Below are 11,319 nucleotides of genomic sequence, written 5' to 3'. Positions count from 1 at the left end.
TTAAGGCAAAAATATATAGTCTAAAATTAAGAGAATTGAGAAAATATGTAGTCATATGAACTGATAGTGGTAATGTAAATTAGTATCACCTTTTTTGTGTGGTAGCATCATGGCAGTATCTAAAATTGCCATGTTACCGAGCATGGTGGCTCACGCCTGTAATCCTAGGACTTTGGGAGGCCGAGGTGGGCAGATCACCTGAGGTCAGGAGTTCAAGACCAGCCTGGCCAACATGGTGAAACCCCATCTCTGATAAAAATACAAAAAATTAGCTCGGTATGGTGGCGGGTGCCAGTAATGGGATTGTTGGGTCAAATGGTATTTCTGGTTCTAGATCCTTGAGGAATTGCCACACTGTCTTCCACAATGCTTAAACTAATTTACATTCCCACCAACAATGTAAAAGTATTCCCATTTCTCCACAGCCTTGCCAGCATCTGTTGTTTCTTGACTTTTTAATAATTGCCATTCTGGCCATGTGTGGTGGCTCACGCCTGTAATCCCAGCACTTTGGGAAGCCGAGGTGGGTGGATCACCTGAGGTCAGGAGTTCAAGACCAGCCTCACCGACATGGTGAAATCCCATCTCTACTAAAAATACAAAAATTAGCCAGGTGTGGTGGCAAGCGCCTATGATCCCAGCTACTTGGGAGGCTGAGGCAGGAGAATGACTTGAGCCCAGGAGGCGGAGTTTGCAGTGAGCTGAGATTGCACCATTGCACTCCAGCCTGGGCAACTAAGCGAGACTCTGTCTCAAAAAACTAAATAAAAATTTTAAAAAATCGCCATTCTGACTGGTGTGAGATGGTATCTCATTGTGGTTTTGATTTGCATTTCTCTAGTGATCAGTGATGTTGAGCTTTTTTTTGTATGTTTCTTGGCCGCATACATGTCTCCTTTTGAGAAGTGTCTGTTCATATCCTTTGCCCACGTTTTGAAGGGGTGGTTTGTTTTTTTCTTGTAAATTTAAAACTCTGTAATCTTAAACTTGAATAGTCTTTTAGAGTACCTGTAGACTCCCTGTGGAGAGGAGAATAAAATACTAGTATCTAATTCTTCTGTCAATAATATTTACATAGTTACAATGTGTCAATGATTGTTAGTGGTTTTCAATTTTTTTTTTTTTTTTTTTGAGACAGAGTCTCGCTCTGTCGCCCAGGCTGGAGTGCAGTGGCGCGATCTCGGCTCACTGCAAGCTCCGCCTCCTGGGTTCATGCCATTCTCCTGCCTCAGCCTACCAAGTAGCTGGGACTACTGGCACCCGCCACCACGCCCAGCTAATTTTTTGTATGTTTAGTACAGAAGGGGTTTCACCGTGTTAGCCAGGATGGTCTTGATCTCCTAACCTTGTGATCATCCCACCCCGGCCTCTCAAAGTGCTGGGATTACAGGCGTGCACCACCGCACCCGGCCTCAATTTTTAGCAATGGCCTAAAAACAAAACAGAGAAAACTTAAATGTGGTTATGTTAACCTTTGTAATGTGAAAATAACAGTATAAGCGCAGATAGCTGGAGGAAGAGGGAGAACATGAAAAGATGGGAATTAATCTCATCTACTACAGTGTTTACCAGTAAATCAAGAAATAGTAGTAAAGGCCCATTGTTTAAAATTAGAGAAGTAACCATCAAAAAGCCTTGGTAGGATGTTCTGATGGCACATACTTGTAGTCCCAACTAATTGGAAGCCTGAGGCAGGATTGCTTCAGTCCAGGAGCTCAAGGCTGCAGTGAGCTATCATGGTGCCTGTGAATGGCCACTGCACTCCAACCTGGGCAATACAGCAAGATTCTGTCTGTTTAAAAAACAAAAAAGAAAACAAAAACAAACAAACAAAAAACCGAGAAAGAGAAAACCATGAAATAGCAACAGTTAAAAGTGGTTTCCTCTGAGAAGTTCAATTAGGGGTGGGAGAGGGTGGGGCAGTAGAACACCTTTTTTATTTTTCATTACAAGCGCTATTACATTATTGTTTTTTTCATGTATGTAATTATTGTGGTAAAATGTTTTAAGATAAGAAAATTTTAACAAAGAAAGGGGAATTACTTACAATTCATTATGCCTGGAGTTTAAATTTTATCAGTTTTCACAGAAGTTCCTGGGTGGGATTGGTTATTAGAAGACCTATGGGCATGAACAGCAGAACTCCCTCCCTAGGAAGAGGGAGAGGGTAATGGGTATATTCAAATATAAAATTTGGTTGTCAGAAGTAATTTTCAGTATGGTACAATGTATATTTATCATATTTTTAATCCAACTGTGTCCTAGCAACTAGGGCCTTGGGCCAAATCCCTAAAGAGAGACAGCCATTACTTTAGAAATAGTGAAATCCCTGGATTCTCTAAAAGTGAGAGGTACAAAGCAACACTGGTCTGTAGAGGTCTGGAGGTGACACAGAACACTGCTGTGGTCCTAACAGACTAGGGCCCCAGTCTGGATATGTACCAAGAAGAATCCTGGGCACCAGGGCACTCCTTGCAGAAGCACATGTAATTAATTTTGAGGGAAAGACAAGGCTTTGCATTGCTGTGGGTATAGGTGAAACTAGAAAAATACTGTCCCCTTAGTGTTATTATAACCTATAGTAGCCACAGCCTGTTGTGGCCTATAAAAACATGATAAGCACAGTTGATTTTATAGCAAAAAGCATTTAGGAAGATAAGCAGCATTATACCATGATTAAAGATACATTTACAAATGAACACATAAATGCTATAATGGTAAATCTCAAATATAATCCAACAACAGAGTTTTGATTTGACAGAGATGAAAGGATAAACCTTTCTGGTTGCAGCATTATGGGGGATAACATGGGATAGAGTATGTTATCTTTCCCTATTATTTGCTGTCCTCCCTATAAAAGGATTATGTTTACCCATTTTCATCAACGTTAACCTTATGACTTGCTTTGCCTATGGAATGTATGCAGAAGTGATGTATGTCCCACATCTAAGCAGAAGCTTTAAGAGACATCTGGTCAGACGGGCGTGGTGGCTCACGCCTGTAATCCCAGCACTTTGGGAGGCTGAGGCGGGCAGATCACAAGGTCAAGAGATCAAGACCATCCTGGCCAACATGATGAAACCCCATCTCTATTAAAAGTACAAAAATTAGCTGGGCGTAGTGGTGCACACCTGTAATCCCAGCTATTCGGGAGGCTGAGGCAGGAGAATCACTTGAACCCGGGAGGCAGAGGTTGCAGTGAGCCGGGACTGTGCCACTGCACTCCAGCCTGGTGACAGAGCAAGACTCCATCTCAGAAAAAAAAAAAAAAAGAGACATCTGGTGGTTCAGACATGAGGTCTGTGTGTGCTGCGTCGAGGTTGCTCCTGGAATAAAGATCCTAGAACAGAGCTATAACCACCGTGTATAGTGGATGAGTAATTAACCTTTGTTATTGTCAAGCCACTGTGATTTTGTTTTTTGTTGTTGTTGTTGTTGTTCTGCAACATAACCTACTGAAAGCTAACTATTATATAGCATAAGCATAAAACCCTTTTGCTACCAACTCTCAGAAAAGCTAGTTCCATTATCATTATAGCAAACATAATTATAAATGCATAAACTCCCAAGAAAGTAGGGGAAATATCCAGGACTACTAAACGAAGGGGATACTGAAACAAAGTGTAAGTTCTTGAAATGATGCTGCAGTTATGAATAGTAATAAGAAACAAAGAGACATGCAACAAATGAACTTTTAAAAATCCATAAAAGAAAATGGATAATTTTTTTTTTTTTTAAGACGGAGTCTCACTCTGTTGCCCAGGCTGGAGTGCAATGGCATAATCTCAGCTCACTGCAAACTCCACCTCCCAGATTCAAGTGATTCTCCTGCCTCAGCCTCCCGAGTAGCTGGGATTACAGGTGGGTGCCACCATGCCCAGCTAAATTTTGTATTTTTAGTAGAGGTGGGGTTTCACCATGTTGGCCAGGCTGGTCTTGAACTCCTGACCTGAAGTGATCCACCCACCTTGGCCTCCCAAGTGCTGGGATTACAGGAGTGAGCCACCGCGCTTGGCTAGAAAATGGGTAATTTCTTAAATGCAAGTGAGAAAAAGGGAAGTATTGAAAACAAAAGCAGAAATAAACAAATCGAGTAATAGAAAACAGAACATAAAATACATGTAGCCAATGACTATATCTATTTGTTTAAAAATGGTTTATAGAGCATTCTATTTCCCTGCTGTGGTCCCACTCTCTTACAATTAGGCTTGATTTCCAAATAGTCATGGGTTTGATATTCACTGAGAGAAAGCAAATACATATTTGGCACATTAACTAATAATATTTAACAACAGTGAATTATGGTTACATATAGAAATACTTTACGTTCTGAACAAATGTTTATGTTTCTGTAAAAAATAAAATGGAAAATATTCTGTATCAGACACTCTACATCTTCACCATAGACTTGTCATGATCTAGGTCACTGTTTTTCATTTGAGGATAGAAACCTACTGGTAAATCATAAAATCAGTTTAATGGGTTATAATTTACATTAAAAAATAGAAAAGGTGCTCCCTTTGGCGGCACATATACTAAAATTGGAATGATACAGCGAAGATTAGCATGGCCCCTGTAAGACAAAAAATAGAAAAGAGTAGAATTTGAAAATATCATTGTGCAGTGCACGTAGGTAAGTACTGTTTCATGAAATATTAGTCTTATTTCTATAATATGTGTGTGTCCTAGGTTGAGGTTAAAATGTATATTTTACTGTAGGTGCAGAAGGGAAAAAAAAAGTTTGAAAGTTGCTGACTTTGCCCCCTGTGATCAAGTGATGCTCAAAATATTTCACAACTGGTAATGCTTAGTCATAGCCTAGTCAGAACAAAAGCTGGCTGCAATACTGGAATCCTGCTATGCCAGGGGTTACTCCTTTTATGCTAGACTGAGGGTCCTAAGGGAAGGGTCAGGATGGCCAAGGCACTAGGGGGAGTTGGTGCAGTGACTTTATGGGTGTATCAGTTTTCTATTGCTGCAGTAACAAATTACCACAAACTTAGTGGTTTAAAATAACATAAATTTATTATCTTACAGTTCTTTAAGTCAGAAGTCAGGCACAGGTCTCACTGATCTAAAACGAAGGTGTTGACATGGCTGTATTACTTTTCAGGTGCGCTAAAGAAGAATAGGTTTCCTTGCCTTGTTCAGCTTCTAGCAGTTGCCCACATTCTTTGATTCATGGTCCATTTCCTCTGTCTTCAAAGCCAGCAACAATGCATCTCCCTCTGATCCGTCCCCCATAGTCACATCACTCCCTCTGACTGCAGCTGGGAAAGGTCTTCCACTTTGAAGGATCCATGTAATTAGATTGGGCCCACCTGGATAATCCAGAGTACTCTCTCCATTTCAAGATCCTTAACCTTAACCCCATTTGCAAAGTCCCTTTTGCCATGTAAAGGAACATTTTCACAGATTTCAAAGGATTAAGGAATGAGCATTTTTGGAGGCCACGATTCTGCCTATCACAATGGATGTGGAAAAGTTTCATTATCTGAACAATCAGCACAGCCACACCTGTGCATCCTGCCAGAGTGGAACTGCAGACAGGTCACCTGTGAAATCACCCATTTGGAGTCTCCATTGCAGCATTCCATGAATGTGTCTTGAATGTTTGCCCTATCCCTTCTAAGAGGAGAGAGGGGAAAGTTTACGCTTCACAAATGTAACTCAATCCATTGCTTTCACAACTCCGGTATTTTCCTAGGTTTAACTGTGAAATGGGTTGACTACCTCGGACCCAGGAGAACTGAGAGAGAATTGTGCACAAACTTAAGAAAAGTATATAACAGGAATATTCTTCCTTTTATCACAAGTGAAAAATTTAAATGTATAGATAAGCTCATTTTAATACCTATATCAATATTAATTTCCATTGGTAATATTAGGCATTTTATGATGACAGCAAGTGACAGCTTTTAAAAAATAAAAAGGTTCCAGAAAGCCATCCCAACTTTTATAATTCTAAACTGTTTCATAATTCTGGAAAAAGTCTCTGGAACAGCCTTTCAGAATAGTATCTCACAAAATATACTTATAGATGTAGGATGTCTGTGCACATACACATATGCCCTGGAAAGGAGAAAAGCTTATTTTAAAAACTAGTGTTTTAAGTGTATAAGATCTTTTAAAATTAAATGTGCTCTACTATACAGTAGAATTTTCCAAACAATCTTTGAAATGATCTATGCATGTTTACCATTAGTGCAATCCTTTTGCTCAGCATTGCTCATTGAATGCTTTTTATGCTAACTAACAAAATAGGAATTAACTTATTTTTGAATCATTTAATTCCGGCCACAAAACCTCAGTGAACTCTAATGAAGCACTTTATGAATCAGAGTGAGGGTGGAGGAAATAAAAAGAAGCTTTAAAAAATTCCACATCAGGTATCAAATGATGGTAATGTGAGCCTTTTACAAATGCTTGTGGATCTGCCTGAGTGGTATATGAAAAGGAAGTTAATCTTGGGACATAACTCTATTATGCTGTTTTACTCCGTTGTCTAAAGACATTGAAGGATGCTAATTTAATCTAGCTTTTGTATTTTTGGTGACTTGCTCTTCTTCCATTATAAAGGAGACTTTACATATAATTAGTAAGCTAGATTTTTTTTTCTTATGAATCTCATTGGCTCTTGCCACTTAGACAAAAGGGAAGGTTTCAGTTGTTGCTCCTCTACCCCCATCCTCAATTTTGAAGACAAAATGCTTTCTAATTGGAAAAAATGGAGTCTTTTTCAAAATCCATGCTGCCTTTCATCATTTTTCCATTTCTCATCCATCCTTAACTACCTATCTTGGTCTTGTGTTACTGCCATCCTTTTTTAAAAAAATTTTTAATTTTTGTGGGCACATAGTAGGTGTATTATCGCCATCCTAATAAACCTCAACAGTAAGATTTCCCAAGAAATGACTGGGAAGTGATTAATGTTTTATATTTGTTCAGTCATTTAGAAGTAATTTCCTATCAAATGTAACTGATTAAAAATTATTTAACATTATTTTAATTAATTTTTTTTTGAGATGGAGTCTTGCTCTGTTGCCCAGGCTGGGGTGCAGTGGCGCAATCTCGGCTCACTGCAACCTCTGTTCCCTGGGTTTGAGCAATTCTCCTGCCTCAGTCTCCCTAGTAGCTGGAATTACAGGCATGTGCTACCATGCCCAGCTAATTTTTGTACTTTTAGTAGAGGCCACGTTGGCCAGGCTGGTCTCGAACTCCTGGCCTTAAGTGATCTGCCTGCCTCAGCCTCCCAGAGTGCTGGAATTACAGGCATGAGCCACCATGCCCAGCCTGATTGATATTATTGTGCCAGTTACATTTCTTGGCTCAATGTCACATTCCCTTTCTGCAATCTGTTTTATAACTGCAGGGCCTGGAAGCCTGTATACTCCATTTCCCAGAATCCTTTACCGACTGGCTTCTAGACAAGTTTGGCCAATGAAAGTTACTGGTGGGAGGAAAGACACCATTCTGATCTGGCACCAGTGGTGGAGGTGTCTCAGTGGCCAATTCAGCACTGGCCACATAGGGCCTCTTCTGTGAAGGTGGAGAATTGCCACTGGCCACACCGTAACCTCCAGCAGCAAATGCAGCTAGAGGGCTCCAGCCTAAGAGTGGTAGCAGCTCTCTCATCTCTAGGCAGCGTTCGTTCCTTTCTTCCCCTTTCTCCTTTAGCCTTTCCAATGCCTTTGCAACCATTCCCAGAATTAAATCCCTTTGCGTTTGAATTATGTAGTGTTTTTTGTTTTCCTGATTGGGACTGACTGGCTGATTATAGACCAAAGTATTCAGAAAACTACCAAAGCTTTGGGAAACCAAGGTGTTTATAAGTCAAAATAGTGTAACGCTTTTCAGGAAACCAGTCTTCCCTCCAAACTGTTATCAGGCAAATTTTACGCAGTTCTTAGTCCTGAACACTTGAGGCTCCACCCAAATGCAATGGATCATGGAGTTTGCCTCCTGTTTCAGGGGGTGCACACGGCATAGCCAGTGTGTGGTTTGGGCACCCTGGAAAGTGGCTATGGGCAACAGTGGACATCCTTGGCTTTTGGGCAGTACGAATAGCTAGGTTACCCGCTGTTCAGGGATACCTGACTGAGGTCTCAGGCTCTGCTTGTTCCTTGAAAAGTCGTTGAGAATATTTAGCGACTTGCAAGTGAGGAAGGAAATTGGTCAGGCAATAGAAGGTTTAGGCACCTAACTGAAGGTGGAGTGATGGTGTAGGCGCTCTCCTACCCAGGTCGTCATCTGTTTGACAACTGTGTCCAGTAGGAGTATTTCTGGCTTTTGTTTCAAAAACCAGGGACTTGGATGGGAAACCCCAAAGGGAATAGTGTCCATTAGGGTTAGATTTCCTCTGGGTGGTTAAGGCTACATTGGGGAGGGTGCCTGTGGCTGCCAAAATTTCTGGGCTCCTCAAATTCTTTTCTCCAGGACAGATGATGCATTTACCTTGGTCTTTACTTAATGTCTCTGTCTCTCTTAGATCTGTTTTTGCTTATCATTGTACCCTCTGGGCATAGCAAAGTGCTACATATATTCATTCACTGAATTCTTCATTCATTCAATTAATATTAAATGCCTAATTTATTCCCCAAACATCAACATACCAATAACCTCTTCAAAAGTTTCAGAATTTGGGTGGGGTGCAGTGGCTCATGCCTGTAATCCCAGCACTTTGGAGGACAAGGTAGGAGGATTGCTTGAGCCCTAGAGTTGAAGACCAGCCTGGGCAACATAGTGAGACCCCATCTCTAAAACAATAACTAAAAATATATAAAAAATTTTAAAAGTTTCAGAAGTTTATGTCAATAGATATTGAACACTCTTAAGGTGACTTCCTGTAACGAAATCTCTATACACCCTTGAATCTCTGTGCACATACACATACAGAAATTATGTCTTTCTTAATTGATTATGTATTTCTTAATTGATCTGTAAATCAATTAAGAGATTCATAAATTACTATTTCTTAATTGATTTACAGATTTTCTGGAATGTTTTCCTACTGTTCTTCTAACTCTGCAGGCAAGAGCCCTTTGTCTATATGTGATAACTAACCCCAGTGCTCACAACTCCAGTGAGTTTCAAACTTTAATGAACATACCATAAAAAGTAGGTATAACTCTTTATTTTTATTTTTGTTTTTTATTTCCATAGGTTTTTGGGGAACAGGTGGTGTTTGGTTACATGAATAAGATTTTTAGTGGTGATTTCTGAGATTTTGGTGCACCCATCACCTAAGCACTATGCCACTGTACTCAGTTTGCAGTCTTTTCCTCACCACCCCCAACCGTTTCCCTTGAGTCCCCAAAGTCCAAAAGTCAGTATAACTTTTGATTAAGCAAATGGACAATAAACAAAATTTCCTTTTTGTGGGAGACTAAAAAAGCTTAGTAAAATGTTTGGAAATAAGGTAATAAACATAAATAAGGAAAAAACATAAATAAAATATATATAGTACATATAAAATATTCATGTATAAATTAAATGCCATTCACAGGTACCAAAAATACTCAGTTTGAAATAAGTAATTAAAAAGGAATCCTGGCCGGGCGCGGTGGCTCACGCCTGTAATCCCAGCACTTTGGGAGGCCGAGGCAGGCGGATCACAAGGTCAAGAGATCGAGACCATCCTGGCTAACACAGTGAAACCCCGTCTCTACTAAAATTACAAAAAATTAGCCGGGCATAGTGGCGGGCGCCTGTAGTCCCAGCTACTCGGGAGGCTGAGGCAGGAGAATGGCGTGAACCCGGGAGGCGGAGCTTGCAGTGAGCCGAGATCGCGCCACTGCACTCCAGCCTGGCGACAGAGTGAGACTCCGTCTCAAAAAAAAAAAAAAAAAAGGAATCCTAATTTACAATAGCAGCAGACGTGAATAAGTTAATGAACTTTGAGGGAAAATATATCACCAATATGAAGAAAACCAGAAGATTTTTCTGAAAAGTATAAGGTACAAGAAAAGCAATATCATATTTTTAGAAGACTACTATTTTAATAATGTCGTTCTCCCACCAATTAATTAATATGCATAGAGCAAAATCCCAATAAAATAATTTGGGAGAACTTGACAAAATAATTCTGAAATTTATCAAAAAGAATAAACAGGTAAAAATAGCTAGTATCCCCAGCTATCATAAAAAATGATTTAACATAACATTAACTTTTTTTTTTTTTTTTGAGACAGGGTCTCACTTTGTCATCCAGGCTGGAGTGCAGTGGCACATTCACAGCTCACTGCAGCCTTGAACTCCCCAGCTCAGGTGATCCTCCCATCTCAGACTCCTGAGTAGCTGGGAGTACAGGCATGCACCTACAGGCACGTGCCACCAGGCCCAGCTAATGTTTTGTATTTTTTGTAGAGACATGGTATTACACTGTTTCCCAGGCTGGTCCCAAATTCCTGGAGTCAATGATCCTCCTGCCTTGGTCTCCCAAAGTGCTGAGATTACAGGCATGTAATCTCAGGCTACATTAATTTAAAAAATACATTAATTTAAAAAATACATACAAAAATAACAAGGATTAGCTCATGTTTTATATTATTTTTTGTGTTCACATTATTATTTTAACAAAATATTTTTCTACAAAAAATGCAAGCAGAAATTTTATATCATAAATTATAAATTGGTGAGGTTCAGATGCCATGAGTAGCGTAGTAAAAATAAATAAATAAATGAATAAATAAATAAATAAAAAGAGGAGCATTAAGGTAGTAAGATTATGTTTTATCAAGAATTGGGACCAGGCACGGTGGCTCATGCTTGTAATCCCAGCACTTTGGGAGGCTGAGGTGGGCGGATCATTTGAGGTCAGGAGTCAGAGACCAGCCTGGCCAACATGGCAAAACCCTGCCTCTACTAAAAATACAAAAAACTAGCTGGGTGTGGTGGTGAATGCGTGTAATCCCAGCTACTTGGGATGCTGAGGCATGAGAATCGCTTGAACCCAGAAGGAGACTGCAGTGGGCTGAGATCACACCACTGCACTCCAGCCTGGGCAATGGAGCAAGATCCCGTCTCAAAAAAAAAATCTTAATAGGCAATTTTCTCCATGATAGAAGAATATATTTTAAAACCTGAGTTTGAACTGTTACATATTCAGCCAGTCCAATATTTCAACATTTTCAATAGCTGGATTGCAGTCACATATAATTTCATTTAAAATTAGCTTAGCTTTTGTTTTTTTATATTTAGGCAGCTACCATTATTCCTAACTACTGAAGATAATGACTTAAATGATGAATTCATTTATTAAATGATGAAGTTTCAGCATCAAATGAATGGTTGGTCTAACCTCTCTCCAACCTCTCTAAA

The 11,319-nt window shown here is 39.8% G+C and overlaps 1 long non-coding RNA gene and 1 other non-coding gene across 2 annotated transcripts in view; one reads left to right on the top strand and one right to left on the bottom strand.

Moving 5' to 3' along the window:
- Positions 1 to 789: 789 nt before the first annotated feature.
- The window catches only part of LOC129461536 (uncharacterized), a 23,048-nt gene continuing 12,518 nt past the window's right edge, over positions 790 to 11,319 (bottom strand). Inside the window, exons 2-4 of the long non-coding RNA XR_008650585.2 lie at positions 2,048 to 2,150; positions 1,663 to 1,792; positions 790 to 1,430 (exon numbers count right to left, since the gene is read on the bottom strand). This is a non-coding gene — a long non-coding RNA (uncharacterized lncRNA). The remainder of the gene's footprint in view (positions 1,431 to 1,662; positions 1,793 to 2,047; positions 2,151 to 11,319) is intronic.
- LOC129463284 (U6 spliceosomal RNA) lies at positions 4,512 to 4,618 on the top strand. The gene has a single exon (XR_008651086.1). It is a non-coding gene; the product is annotated as a U6 spliceosomal RNA (small nuclear RNA).

Source organism: Symphalangus syndactylus, chromosome 14 (genome assembly GCF_028878055.3).
Source record: "Symphalangus syndactylus isolate Jambi chromosome 14, NHGRI_mSymSyn1-v2.1_pri, whole genome shotgun sequence".
Taxonomy (NCBI): Eukaryota; Metazoa; Chordata; class Mammalia; order Primates; family Hylobatidae; genus Symphalangus; species Symphalangus syndactylus.
This window is presented reverse-complemented; position numbering and strand designations above follow the sequence as displayed.